Below are 16,461 nucleotides of genomic sequence, written 5' to 3'. Positions count from 1 at the left end.
AATGATGCGCCACCCCCCCCCCCCCCCCGAAATTTTTTATGCCATTTTCTCAATGATTTACTCAATTATTTTATAATATCATACCTTTTTAGTATTATATTTTATCACATTTTGCATTAATTAAAACTGATTTTCTAATAATAATAATTTTGGTCATATATCAGGTAATATTTCCATCCTGAACCGACAGATGCCAAACTGCTTTTGTTGAGGAAAGTGCGGGGTTGCCAATTTGATTTACAAGATCCCTTTCAATTATCAAAGCACCAGAAACGTATTTTCACATTAGAAGCTATAATTATGTAAATAATATATACATTTTTTCTCGTCTTTTAACCACCTCCCCCCCTCCCCTGAAATTTTAATGACGCAGTCTGCGTCGTTACCCCCCCTTGTGGGCACCCCTGGCAGTGACAAGAGCACGGCGCCGCGAACACGGGGACCCTACATGCAAGCGTCTGACTGGTGCTGCACGCCTAGGATGGACGCCGGCGGCCCAGAGGGCGCGAGGGAGGGGGGTCCGGACAGAGGGACAGAGCTCTCCTCCAGGGGGGGGGGGGGTAGAGGGGAGCAGACCCTCTTGCCACCGCCGGAGGGCTGAGAACCCAGGACCCCCTCCGCCGCCCACGGCAACTCCCTGGTGGCGCCTGGGTCTCGCCACAAAGACCAGAGCAGTTCGTGGGGGGGGGGGGGGAGAAGGGGGGGGGGGACAGCTGAAGTCGAGTTAGCGCCAGCGCCCCGCGGGCTGGTGGGGTTCCGACCATCCCCCCCCCCCCCCCCGCCGACCCCCATGACCTTCATATTGCCAATATATTCGCACCGCCGGCCGCGGCGCGTAATCATCGCGCCCGGCTCCGTGGAAATTGGGGGGGAGATTGCGATTTACTTTGGAGGGGGGTCCGGGGGGGGATGAGAGGGAGCTTGCCCCCCGCGGGCCCGAAGCCCGGACCTTCATTTCGCGTCGACGCGGGCGGTCCCCGTGATTGGCTGACACCTCGCCCGAAGGCGCGGTCCTACCCTGCGGGACGTCTTCGGATGGCAGCCACCCACCCCCAGGACACTGCACAAGCAACTCCAGTAGTCTGTGCGGGAGGAGTCTGAGCTCAGTCGGCGAACTAACTAAGCATCTGTACTCCCAGAGGGTGGTATACGTCTCTGAAGTTGATTTAATAGAGAAAGTATTCAAGATGTAACACTGAGCAACCGTAACTAGAACTTCACAATTTAGACGCTTGGATTTCCAGCAGAAATAATTTATACATCATTTAAAATAGAAATGTCGTTCAGCCCCAACTTGAAGCCTTGGAAAGCCCTTTTGACCATAATTAGTACAGATGTTTTCAACTTACGTTGTCGTGATGCACCTGCAGCCGAGTTTGTCGGTCGGATCAAGAGATCACTGTGCAAGAGATCACTTCCACCTAACAGAGTGCGCTGACAGTGACAGACTCTCGCTGTCACTGACATACACTCGCCGTCGTGTCGGTCCTCTTTGGCCGAGGCTTCGCCACGCGTTCCCGTAACCGTATAGCCAGACACGCAATACAAGCAAGATCAGAATACATCAGTCGGGATAGATCTGATGGCCAGTCGCACCGCTTGGCTCTTCGATCCGTTATCCAATGATCTTAGCCCAAGAATTTCATTTGGATAATTTCTTTGCACGCTGCACCAACACAAACTGGGACTACACAAACTTCACTCAACGTGAAACTGAAGTTCATTAATTTTCAATCCGCGGCAACCGGCGGCAACAGTGTCAAAGATATGTTGGGTTCATTTCTATTGGAGGGACTGGAACTATGTGAAGTCGCTACAATCGATTGTGTCCCTCAAACAAATGGCTGATGCACCCGCTGCCTCATCTCTAGCGATTTTTTACTAGCGACTGGTAACACATAATAGTTATTTAAAAGTTGTTACAAAACGAAAGAGTCTGAAATATTGTTTTGTTTAAAAAATCTTTATTTTGTATTGAATATAAATTCGATAAAATAAATTTCTTATTAAACCACTGAACTAAAATAAAAATCATTTAAAGGCTTAAAATATGGGTCTTTCTGGAGGTAATTGGTAGTAACACTACAAAAATCAGCTTTTTTGATGTGCAAACATCTTAGATATCGGTATGCGGTATTTAAAAGGAGTAATTTCATGGATGGAACGGAAGTCGATTGGAACAGAAACGTGTCCTAAACCAAGTCAGTGGAATTTGACTGGGAAAATCAGTTAAACCCGTTTCAAACAGATTCAAAAATAGAGCAGTTTCAACAGTTTTCCCTGTGAAATCTTACTCAATCGCAGTAGTTTTAACAATTTCATATTTAATGTGTGGGATGGTAGAACAGAAGGCATCGATTGCATGCCAGCCTGAAGTTTACACTTGCACGTACTCAAGTGTACTTCTCGCGTGCTTTCAGGGGAAGAAACGTCGCCATTTCTAAAAGTATTTTCTTGATTTTTTTTTTGGTAGAGCTTCCGAGTGTTTTAAATACTTTTGAAATCTTTTTTTAAATTTTACTGTAATTAATAAGTTAAATAATTTAAATTTTTAAACATTTTATAGAGAAGTTTCAACAAATTATGCACATGTAGCCTACACCGATCTTAACTTACGAAACAAAGGCAGAATCTTAACATCGGTTACGTAAATTCGTGTGTCAGTCATGAAGTATAAAACATTCTAATCTTTGTCAAACATTTTTGCTAGAATGAAATTCATTTATTGAAAAACAAAAAATTGTATAATCTACCTGTAAGGCTGGTTTATACCGTTTGTAGAGACAAATTTCCCCCTCCAAATCGCACTAGCAGGTACACCACTAGGCAAGTAAGGTATGCAGGATCACAAGTACATAACTGCAGGCTTAAATTCGGACACAGCCTTAGAATCTTTGAGTCTACGTCGGGTCAACTGAGTGTGCTGTTGACTAGTTGACAACTGCGTTTGACAGTGTCTCTTAGGACATGGCTTCACACGCGTTGCTGAACTTCCTGACGTTGGGACGGAATGACGCAAGTCACACAATACAAAGGAGCTAAGTATCCGTAAGAGTTCGCCTCGGTCCAAGTGGATGTACTGTGGATGGCACATCAGTATTTGTTGTGCTTCGGGTCATTGAGAACTGTTTTCTAAATTCATTTTTGCCATGTAAATAATTGAAGTCAAAAAGAGAAGGCATGCATTTTTTTAGTGTTGTTTTTATGGGTAACGCAATGCGTTTTCACTTATGAGGCTAAAAAGTCACATTGCTCCTAGAAGTCTTTTCATAAATAATGAAGAATGAAACCAAATACCCAATATTTAATAAATTATAGGAAAATCATTTTAAGAAATATAAATTCAACATTTGTAATGCTAATTAGTCGGAGACAGAGCTCCGAATATAATTTTGTATACGTGTATTAATTTGCTTATCACAAATCTGCCTTAGGAGACTTGCGATTTACGACTATTGACATCACAGACACATGCCCAACAGACGCCAGCAGCCGATATTGAAGCGCACTGCCCAGTAGCAGATGAATAATTAGAACACAGGAGCTCCGAGTAGGCGGTTTTTATTTATTTTTTCCTGTTACAGTCCAAAACACGGTCGTTAGAGCCAGCGACCGCTTTGTAAACCGGACCTTGTTTTTTTTTTATTTTATTATTTTGTTTTTGATAAATGAATCACGAAATTAACGCTTGCCGTCGTTCGCTCCCCTTTAATTTCTGTTTCTCCCCTCCCGTTCCTGTTCACCTCTTTCCCCCCTCCCACTTTTTCAGGCAACACACACACACACTTTCAGACACGCACACACGGGTCTATAATTCACTCACGTGATTAGGCGCGGAGCGGGGCCATGAAAAAAAATTTAAAAAAAGTGTCCGTAACGCACGCGGCGATCGTAAATCCGGCCGACTGTGCGATGATCGGAAGAGGTATGGCGTTGAAAATTCGTCGGTGTAAGGGGGAGGGAGGGAACCGTAGTTCACAGTCGCTCCCTCCCCCCGCCCCACTTTCCCATCAACAATTTTTTTTTTTCCCTTACCGGTGCGGATAGCCTGAAGTTCACAAGTACGAAAGCCACAACCTCAACCCGAACGGATCCGAAGTTTACCGAAGTAAATGTTAGGTTATGTTCGGTCAGTGTTAATAAATATAAGTTCTTTTTTTTTTCGGGAGGGTAGGTTAAGTTAAGTCATTGTAACTAACAATTAAAAGTTGGTTAGGTTAGCTTTGTTTAAAATACTCAATAACCGTGAAACATATCAGTCTTGCAATGTGGTGGCTCAGATCTGTTGCTTGATGGAGCAACACCAGGCAGTCACCTCTGCGCGGCCAACAGGGATGTCTTCATCGCCACGGCGGCCTCAGAGGTCACGTGCTCGCCCCTGGCATGGATCCCCGGGTCCGCTGGGACCAGCCCACAACCTCCAGTCGTGATCCTAGTTTACTTTTAGTTTTCCAGGGGGGTTGGGGAAACACGGCCAGTAGTTCCCTACAGGCGTGTGAGTTAAAAATATAGTTTAAAAAACTAAAGAAACATGCTTTTAAAGATAATCAAACTAAAAAGTAAAAAATAATTTTAAAATTTAATTTATGACAATAATATATAAGCAATACTAGTATAAATGAGAAAAAAGCTTGAGGCGCTTTGTGCCATATTTTTTGTATATCAAGCGCCCCATGCTTTTTTCTCATTTATACTAGTATTGCTTATATACTATTGCCATAAATTAAATTTTAAAATTATTTTTTACTCTTTAGTTTGATAACCTTTAAAGGCATGTTTCTTTAGTTTATTAAACTATATTTATTTTTAACTTTTTAGTTTGATATTCTTTAAAAGCATGTTTTTTTTAGTTTTTTAAACTATATTTATGTATAATTATCATAGGGAAACGAGTTACCGACACTACCTATTACCATCTGAGATAACTATTTGGAGTTGCAACGTCACAAAGAAATGGTAAAGTCTCTCCGAATCATTTACAGTTAGATGTATGGATATAATCTTAGAATTTACCGGGAAAAAAAAAAAAAAAAAAACATTTTTCTTTTCGGCGTGGCAGGGAGTAGAACCCATGATCGCTAAATCCAACGTCACAGAAGTCGCGCGCCTTAGACCGCTCGGCTAACGAACGTAATGAAATCAGTGGGACATTTTACAGTCATGAGCCAATCACTCTTAGTCGAAAGAGTTACAGACGGACAGACAAACAAACATACAGGTGAAGCTAATATAAAGCATGTAAAATGGCCCCGAGGCAAAGTGACTGTGATAAGTTAATTTTTAATCTCGAGTCACCTAGACGGGTGGTAATTCACTCTGATAGCTTGGGATTTCCAGCCCTTTCCGGTGTGGAAAAGGATGGGGGTGTGAGGTTACTAAGTTTAATTTGTTTCCGAGCTGTGGGTCTATTCTGCTCGGGTCTTCATTCATGTTATTTGATGTGGCTTCTCTCACAGTTGAAACTGTGGATATTTTAAAAGCGCGCCTTGCATCACCCAAAATAACATACTACCCTCACTGATATTTTGCAAAGTTTTACCCAACTTGAAAAGGGAGGGATAAAATAACATCTATCTTCTTGCCCCCTCCAGCGTCAGCCACTAAGCATTATAAAGGAGCTGGTTCGGTACTGTGGTAATGCACCGGACATGCATTCCGAATGACAAAGATTCGAATCCCGGTTTTCTATGATTTTCCGAAATCACTCCAGAAAAAAATGTTAGTTTGGTTCCTTAACTGTGCCATTGCCGATTCCGTACTCAACATTCACAGATTCTTGTAAGAGAATCGTCTAGTTAGACGTTAAAACAAAATAAACAAAAGTTAAGTATGTATTGGCACGAATCGTTTAAACAGCATGAATTCGGAGACTTGGTGTCTGAATTGCAAAATCTTATCGTGCATAACTGAGGCGAGGCGAAAGGAAAAATAATCTTACTTCCCACCCCTGTTTTCACACACATTCGCGTCGGCGTGTTTTTGAATGCTTCGCTGCGCGCGATTAGCTCCTTTTGTTAGTCCCGCGTTGCGTTTGGGAGTTGGACTCTTCTTCCCCCACCTTCTTTCCTGGCTTCTAATCCACGAAACCCTTTTTCCACGTCTCTATTTCTTTCTTTTTTTACTTATGTGAAAAGGGGGGGGGGGGGGGTGGGAGAGATGAGCAGCAAGTGCCGACGCGCATCCCAGTCGTCAAGGGGTTGGTTGTGGGGGGGTAGATAAGTGAGTCGGGGGGAAGGGGGTTGAGCGAGACCTACCTATTCCCTTCCCTGCGTCATCGTATCGCGGGCCCATCGTACACCCGTGCATAAGGGAGGTTTTTTTTTATCGGCGAACCCCGTTGGCGCACCTGCTTGCTCGCCGGCTGGAAAGAGATAGTGCGGGGAGGATGGCAAACCTGACGACCACCCCTGGAAGGAAGGGGGGGGGAACGAGAGAAGGCAATTCCCCCAATAGGCATAGCGAGGGGTGGACGGGGTTCCGACTTCAACGAAAAGAGCGACTTTCCCTCTACTCTACTAAAATCTCCTTTTTTTCCCTTTTAACATCTTCCTCCCGCTTAATAAAACAAATAAGCGAGTCCATCTTTTTTTTTTTTTTTTTTTTTTGTGTTTGGCTGTGCTAAACGGTGGACCGCTGATAACACGTAGCGTTTATCGTGGTCACAAGAATTCCAAACTTGCTAAGAAACAAGCTGTTGTTCAGGGTTCGTCTGCAAATTTCTATACCCTTAAAAAACTAAGTAATTTAGGGCGGTATATATCCAAGTCGTTCGGGTAAGGTAGCGAATTAGCACTGCCTTGTTCCGATACAACCGTAACCTAACTCGCGGGCCCTATTCCAAAACGTGTGCAAACTGAATCCCAGCAGGGATACAAATCGGCAACCGTTTAAATAAACTGTGCCCTGCGCGAGGCTATAAACTGGTTTCAACGCATTCTAGCGGACGGTTTGCAACAATCGATACAACTGTTACGTAAAAAATACTAGAATAGCCCACCATCCCACTTTCTAATTTACTTAAGTACTTTTTAAGTTGCGATTATTTCTTGCTATAACAATTAAAGTGTACCCAATGTATTCCAGGATAGTTTCGCAATATTTAAAGTTTCATTTGGCACACCAACATGGTTTGTACATCCACCGATTATCTCAAAAGTGCCCGCCATCTGGACGAAATAAACGAAAAAGTGAAAATGTGCGGAATTTGTGCAACAGTGCGTTAGTTTTCTCAGTGTGCTCCTGATTATTCCTGTAAATATTTTTATGGTTTTCTCCGTGTGCTTCTGATTTTTTTCTTGGCAAGAATTCTGGTGCTCTCCGTGTACTTCAGGTAATTTCTGAGAAAACAATCGCTGCATGTAATTGTTTGTAATGAGACAACCAATTTTACTCAGTGTTTCGTTTAATTATTGAATTTATGTTACCAGATCAGCTCTTGAAATATTTCATCACATGTATTCAGACAAAAGACATTACCAGACGATTACTTTGTCTTAAAAAAAAACTGAGAAATACTATCAGATAGACTTAAAAAAGAATCATGATTTAGTCTATTACAATGCCATGAATCAACTGAGAAATACTATCATGCAAGAAAGACATCCTTCTCCTTGATGTCTAGCGAAGCCCTCCTCTTGCGATCGTTAGTGAGCATCCCGCATCCCACATAAAAATTAAATAATATTTAACTCCACGCAACATGTGGTGACATCTGTTGGCGAAAATCTAAAATAATTGAGACAAATTTCTTGTATGAGATAAATTAACTCTCGCCGATAAAATATTAAAAATTCTATTTAAGTAATTGTTTCAAATTAAAACTCTTAGATTGCATCTGGTATTTGTCTCAGAAGCTAAGATGGATTCTCGTTCGTTGCCTGCAGCTGTATCAAAAGGACACAGGACTAAGTCTGTAGCAAGGAATTTATCTTGAGAAAGAACGCTATACAATACGAGAAGAATGACTGTGTTAAAAATCCACTACGCAAAATGAAACAAGATGGTGGTTAGAGGTCAGCCTGTCGGTGGCTTTCGTGGAGGAAGGTTTCGTCAACATTTTTTTTTTTGCTTTCGCTGAGTTAGAATGAAATTTCCATGACGTAAGTGCGTTTTTTTAAAATATTTTTTTATTAAAATTGTATTTAAATAAATTTTTATTAAATTAAAATCTTTGCCCAAATTATTTGGATAATAATTACGGATTTTCAAGATGGCGGCCGTGAAGTCATTCAAGATTGCGGCTGAGGTCAAGCCTCAGCGGCTTAGGGCGGCTTGCTTTTAGGAGTCTTAAGCAGTTTTTAAGACTTTTTTTTATATAAGACAAATGTTTTGGGAATAAAAACCGGAAATTTAACCTAAACACGGGAATTTTTCCTTCGTAATAGAGATTTTTTTCTTTTCTTTTTAAATATTTTTGGCGAAATGTTTTTCCTAAATATTTGAAATTTTTGGCGAACTTTTGGCATATTTTGGCAAATTTTGAAGGTAAAAGTCAAAAGTCAAGGTCATCCAAGATGGCCACAGTGACTTCAGATGGCGGTCGGTCATTGACTCCATCAATATAGATAGGTACACACGCCGACTCCAGGGTTCGGAAATACTTTACTATACTACGTTTCTGTATTCATCTTTCTTGTCCATTGTTATTTTCTATTACTTACAAAATCAGCAGTGGTGTATGTCCACAAAGATAGTTCAAATCAATATTCCCGATTGCAAGAATCATTCAAAGAATGTACCAAATCCGTTAGATCGTTAACTACTGAGCCAAATAAAGAGAATGCATTTGTATGTATGTAGAGAAATAAATATTTACACTTATACTTATATTATTTGATGAGAAATGTTTGTTTGGCCCAAACAAAATGGTTCGTCAACTAAACTGTAACTATTATATTTTAGATGTACAAAATCACATTTTGTTACACATTAAAGTTTGTTACACTAGCAAAAGTCGGTAACGGAAAGTATATATTTATTTTACAATCTACAAACCAAATATTTGTTTTGGTATTTTTTTAAATATTATTTATAAATACAATGAATCTAGATTTGACATCACCTTCCGGTTTCTCTCCTTTACTTCCTTCTTCATCGACCCATATTCCCGTAAACACATTCTTTATCTCCAATCCTTCGTACTCTCGGTCCACTAGAAGGTAAGCTGTTATTGACAGAAATGTCGGAGAAACGAATGTCGGTCAAAAGACTTTTCGGTTGAATGGTTTTCGGCGATAGGACCTTCGATCTAGATTCTGTAGGTCAAATGCCCGGTGACAAGAGTTAAGGCCCGTTCCACAATGGCACGGAAACGGAAACGGATCACATAAACGGAGACGGATCTCCAGGAATGTTTCACTATCGCGTCTCTGCAACTTACACAGTGCACGGAAACGTCAAAAAATAAATGAAGATTAATGAGATTGCTTTTCAATATTACGAAAAATTTATGCTTATAAATTACATAACGGGCAGAATTCAAACATACAATTAAAACAAACCACAAAAGTAATGATAGAAGACTATATATTCTTGTACTTGAAAGAATTTTTAACGTATTTACAACATAAATATAGCTACCTCCGTATCCAATTACCGTAGCCATGCTTGCCGTTGTAGATACTCCGTTCTGTAAGATCCGTATCCGTTTACGTATCGTTGCAGAATGGGCCTAAGAGGAATGTTCGGGTTTTTCGAAGAAATGCCTTCTCGGTTGAACGAGCGTCGGTGTCATGTCTGTCAGTCTTCTGCCGCGGCGGTTCCTGTCACGCTGTCACCCCAGGCACCGTGCTTCCGAACTGTTGACGCAACTTCTCAGAATACTCCTCGATAGTTCGTCCACCGTCGTCAGAGTCGTCCGTGCGCGCGCGAGCTGACAGCTGTGTCCTTCTGAGAACAACCTGTACACCGACCAAAGGCACTGAACTCGTCAATACGCCCACACGTATAGTATAGGTCGAGTTCGTTTCGTTTCTTCCCGGAAAGCTAGCACAGCAGTACAGTCTACACTGTAAAACATTGAAGTAGATTGGCTTATGGGTTGTAGCCGCGTCCAAGGCGAATATATCACCGACTATTCGGTCGACATTTCAGTTGCCATCATCAGGGTAGAATTACCTGCTGAGATTATTACAAGTTCTTCTGCTTTTAATATACTCTCGTCTGAAATGAGTGTTTCCCGATTGGCTGCAGCTGTGGGCCAATTACAGCCTTCATTTCGTCTATTCGGCCTTTTGGTGTAACATCTAACTTCGGTAACGAGCAAATTCGTGTGTTCTCATGTTGCGAATAACTAATTATATGAAACTCGGAAACGTAGTTGAACGTAAATAATTACGAGCGTGATAAATGTACGCAAATTGGGCTTTCGACTACATTTCTGGACGCGAATCACGTGTAGTTTTTGCCACCGACACTAGAATTCGCTGCAGAACAGCTACATCGACTATTGTAATTTTAAAATTTTAAACTATATTATAAAACGGATGCGATAAAATCGAGAAAAAACGTGGGAAAATACTAAAACTTGGCTTTGGGCCTGATTTTCGACATTGAACGTTATAAAAATACCGGCCATCTTATTAAAACTCACTAAAAAGATAAAACTATTAAGTTTTCCTTTGTGAACTTTGGTTCACGCCATCAGCCACAGATGGCAACGACGTGGTTACACATTTACGTTCCATGTTATTTCCGTTCCATTCACGAAGCTACTTGTTCCAAATACCGTATACCGAGAGCTAAGATCTTACATATAAAATATTCGCGAATGTTATTTCACAGAAAATTTTTTTTTTACCGTGTAGATCTTTCCTCTAGTAAGAGCTGTTCGAGTCAACATCTCATTGTGTAACGAAGGTCCAGACACACGATGAATAGAGTAACTCCGTATAGCGGGCTGGATCGGTGAGCGACTTTGTCGGTTGTGCGCTCGGCTCGAGACGTCTTTCCTCGCGATAACGAAGCAACTGATATCGACCCTTCAACGCGGGCGCGCGCTAAAGGGCCTGTTATCGAGAAACGATATAATTGAGAGCACAGGCGGCGGTTTTCCCCGGAACTGGCGGATCAAGCTGCGGAAGGAAGGCAGGTAGTCGACCTTTGGTAAGAAGGATATCACCTTGGAGTAAAACCGACTGTACTTGGACCTCTTTATCTGTGCACCGTCCTCAATTGGAGCAGTTGCTTGAATGGATAAAATTACGAATGGATAGATGAATGAATGAACAAAAGGAATGAATACACGAATGAACGAACAAAAAATGAAATTAATTAATTAATGATTAAATTAATTGACAAATGATTAATAATGTTCATAGGCTTTCACGGCCATTGTCTGAAGTACCTACTGTAGGTAACTGCTCCCTGATGATGGCGACTGCAATGTCGACCGAAACGTCGGTGAATCATTTGCCAAGGACACGGCTACATCCCAGAAGCCAAGCTACTTCTGACAAATGATTAATTGGCTGAAGGATTGAATGAGTGAATGAAAGAATGAATGAATTATTGTTTGAAGTCACGTCGGCTTTGTGGCTACCAGAGAAGAAGAGGTGCTATGTATGATATGAGAATATAGCACTGACGTATGGAATGTATGGGAGAAACAAGGAATACTACGAGAAATCCACAGTCTCCTCACGGCAACATCCGCCACATTTTCCACTTAAGAAAAATTCCTGATTTTAAGATGCAGCCGCGGGAATCGAACGCGGATCGGCTGACCGTCTTGGTACGAAGGGTTATGAGTTCTAGAATGGCCATAGATCTTCTCCCCCTTTACTTTTCACAATGGAATCAGAAAGCCTCTTTCTGAGGGGTTCCACTTGCGCTTGCAAAATTGTAACTGTGAAATGGGAATGATGAATGCTGTAAGTACTGACTTTGCCCCCCCCCCCCCCCCCCGTGAGAATCAATTAGTAGAGACAAGAAAAATTCGCGAATTCATTTCGCGATAGGCTAAAATACAAATAGTTATACCTCAATGCTGCCTCTGCTATTGGCTCACAACTCACCTGGATGACTCTGGGCCAATGAGAAACACCCGACCAAAACTTTATCGAATCACAGGCTGCTACGTTGGGACGCCTCACAAGACAGCAGCCAATGCGTGGGTAACATTTGTCCGAGTGTACGTAGAACTATGGAGTTCATCCTGCAGGTCATTGAACCCGCGAATTTTTCCGGTCCCTATGAATTAGCTTTTCGCCTAGGGTTCGACTACCGGATATTGCATGGAGGTTTATGATGTTTTAAAACGAAAAAAAAATGTGGATATAGATTAGACTGAGTGCTGTTCAATCCTCCCCGTTCAGAGCTAACTAACACAGAAGCGGCGACGCGGCTTTAAAAAGCCATTTAAAAATTTTATCACAAAACAGTCAAATGTTACTAAATTTTTTTTATTTTATTTTGATTCGTTGTTGACTAGCTGGTGTCTAGCTGTATAAAACAAAAGAAAAAATATTCACGTGTACTGCCACAGTCATAATTTTATATATTATATTCATCGTGCAATTCTCCGTAGTCGACATCATCAACCCAACGTGAATACAGCAATACGCATTTGCAAATATACCGAAAACTGCAAACACGTTACCAGATTAACGACCAATTTTTAATCGACTGAGATATATATAATTCACAAAAATATGTCCCAATTTAGAAAAGTTATACCAAAAGGAAACGTGGCCATATAGCGTGTTCCCGGAGAGATTCGTGATCGTAATGTTAGCCCAAAGAGTAATTTTACAGCACTATTTTTACCTTCCGTCCAAGAAAACTTTCGATTCAGCGTAAGTGAACACGCCATTCAAATATAACCACGACCTACTCGAAACTATATTCAAGCAGTTGCTCCTTATCAAGTTGTTCAACAATAACTAAATAAAGATCAGCCACATAAAAATAAACGACCGAGCGAGGTCTCAAATCGATTTGAGCCAATCGGCGTATGTATGTGTATGTGACTTTGTCTGAAGATAACTTTCGAAACGTTTATTGGATTTTTATAACATTTGGTAGGTAAGCATGTAGGGCCAAAATAATTTTAAATTTCGTATATGAGTTATATCTATAGAGGGGTTGTTGATATATTGGTGTAATAGGAAAATGAGGGGGGAGGGTGTTGGAGAAAATTTCAAAGTTAGTTAGTCAGTTTAAATGGGGTATCTATGAAGGTTCTATGTACAATTCAGAACTAATTTTTTTATCGCAGGCTTAATGATTTTAGTCATAATAACATAAAATATAGCCAATATTTCATTTAATATCGTGCAATCAATGTAATATGAGGTTTAAAATTTACTAAATGAATATAGGTTATAGGACATTATAAAAAAAACATTAACAATTTTTATGTGGTTTTAAAACTATTTTAAAAATTTATCGTTTTTGTAGTACAAAATTCGTAGCTAGATGTCACTTAAAAAATTTGTCAAATAATGAATCGCCGCACTGAAGGAAACGCACGCCGAAGTTGAGTAAACTTTGAAAAATTCTACACAATCATCTACGTTTCACACTATTTTGTCAGCAGGTTTAGGATTGCATTGTTATTAGATTGGTATTTGTTTAATTCCAGGCTGTTTCTTTGGTTATGCTTATTAATAGAATTGTATGTGTATATATAGCTATATGTATATATGTATATATATATGTATGTATAGATATTTAATTATGTGTGTGTGTAAATTTGTAAGGACAATAACAGCCGTGCCTACATCAAAGGACGCAAGAGCACAATATAATTTATACTAACGTTGCCTCAACATAAAAACCAAGAAGTAACATTAAATATATTATTGACTTTCAGGTTGCCAAAATTACGATTATAAAAACCTGTTAAAAATTCAAAAAAAAAATTCAAACACGAGAGCTTTTGAGGAATGAGTTCACGTTGATATTAAGTTCAACCACCACTTACTTGTAAACCAACTGGGAGCTTAAATTGATCCTATGCATAAAGTTGCGTGCAAACCACCATTATCTCAATCCCTCATCACAAAACCGCAAAACGTTGGCGTACACAGCATCTGAAAGAAAACCTCAAGTTGATAAAAAGAAATTTTACCACGTCGTTTCGAAAAAAAATGAATCAAATAAATGGCATCCAAATCTGTTTGAGTGGCTAATATATATAGAGGAATAAATAAAAGCAAACACAACTATTTTCCTCGAAAACTGCTAATGCGACTGGCCTGAAACCCAAACAGCTCTGGGTAGTAACCACTAGAGTAATTTAGTTTTTATTTAGTTGCGATTTCTCAAATTGTTCCAAAGTTATGATTTTTATAAACCAAATTATTTATTTCCGTAATGATTCCGTATTTTATTTTTATATACAATGTGTGCATGCTGATAAATTCATTATTTAAAATATAACATTTGACACAAAACGCTTATATATATAAATTGTATGATGGTATGTATGTATGACGTCGATAAACTCCGACACCGTATGAACGGTTGCCATGAAAATTGGTATGTCGAAGTGTTTTTTTTTATGGAAAAGGTTTTTATGCCATCCATTTTTTTTTAACTCGCCACTAGATGGCGCATCAACTTCTAAACCGTTCAACCGATCGCCATGGGTAAACAGAAAACCACAGGTCGTACACGTACAAACAGCACCAGTGTGTCATTTCTCTATGTCCACCACACTGTCATATAGCGCTCTATCCATTTTGCGGACAATATATCACCCTGCGTTCAGCCCGGGCAACGCCGGATATTGCAACTAGTATCTTGTATAACAGCTTTGGAGCAACATAAGTATTCACATGTTATTTCTTGGGGAATATTTAAAAATGCCATCTTTTTTCAAATTCAAATTTTATTTTTTATCAATTATAATTCCTTATATTTTGTTTGTAACGTAAAAATTATGAACACAAGGAATTATGTTATTTTATTTTTTTGCTAATTGATAAGTGAATCCCATTATATAACTTGAATAATAATAATTATTTTTTTTTAAGTTGTTTGGCTGAAAAAATTTATTAGAATGTTTGCTTTCTAAATAACCTGTGTGAATTATCCTAACAGGAAGGAAGCAGTGGGCTGAGCTAGTTAATAATTGTGTGGCAAAATCATGAGAAATTTGTGACATTTGACGATGGCATTGCACAGTGGCTAAGCGATACGTTTTGAAGAGAGATTTTTTTTAAAATTGCACAGCTAATATTGTCCGTGATTAAATTGCAACTGCGTGTATACATTATACCGACTGACCAAAGGCAATGCGCGAGCTGTACAAATTTATTCCTGTTAGTCATTAAAATATTAACACGCTTTTGCATCCCTATGACTGCACGTTATTAGATGATTATTTTTCAATTGACTCTGTGGGTTGACTCACACGGATACCTATCATTTCGACTGATAAATGAAATTTACGTTTCAAAAAAGGGCTGCCAACTTTCATGGCGTGGTTAAACTTAAAACCAGTTAAAATCTTACGGTGAGCTGATTTCTTGAGATTTTTAATACAGTATATTAAAACCGACGTATGTATATAGATCTTTCTGGTTTTCGTGAAAAATCATGTAAAAAATCACAGACTGCAGTAGTTTTTTTTTTAATACTAGTAAAAAAAAGAGTAAAATCACAAAACATTTGTATGCTTGGTTGTGCATGGATTCGTATGGACGTATTTACAGAACAAGTGTGCTCATATGGTTTTTTTTGTACCCCTCACCCCTCTTAAGGCTCAGCAATGTTTTTTTTTTTTTTTTCGTTTTTCCAAGTATTCCTTTTATTTAAACTCGATCCCTCCATTGCATTTGTTGTTCTGCGACAAATATTTCCAACAGATAAACATTTAGTATAATATCATGGGTGTAAAAAGGTGCTCATCAATTGCGCGACTTTCCATACCCAAGCTCTGTGTTTGTGTGTGTGTATATATATATGTGTGTGTATATATATATACATATATATATATATATACATATATTCTGTAGTATGAAGGATTTAGTTGACCAAACAAAATGTATTCGTTAACTCAAAATATATTTTATAAGTGTTCAAAAAACCAATTAGTATAATAGGAAAAAAACCACTCTTAGTAATCTTCTTTATCCTAATGACGTCTATAACCAGCAAAAAAGGTAAAATATTATTTTTCTTTCGCTAGTGGTTACAACTACCTGACACGGAATTAAGCTCCAGAGAATATGCAATATTTGTGGCCTAACAACAAATGCAAGAGAGGCATCGAGTTAAAACTTTAAAAAAGGATATTAAAAATAAGTAACGACAAAAAAAAACTAATAAATAGAACTGGTGTGTGAGACCGAGCCTTAACTGTTTTAATCTTCACCTGCCCTTATCGCTTCATTCTGGTGATGGAAGCAACTCGGGGGTCGAGTTGTCTTATCACTCGCCTCCTTCCGAGGCGACCTGCTGTTCGATTCCCGAATTGGTCGAAAACGTCATCTTTTGCAAAGGGTTAACTTTGGT

This window comes from Bacillus rossius, chromosome 10, assembly GCF_032445375.1.
Source record: "Bacillus rossius redtenbacheri isolate Brsri chromosome 10, Brsri_v3, whole genome shotgun sequence".
NCBI classification, from domain to species: Eukaryota; Metazoa; Arthropoda; class Insecta; order Phasmatodea; family Bacillidae; genus Bacillus; species Bacillus rossius.
Note: the sequence above shows the minus strand (reverse complement) of the source record.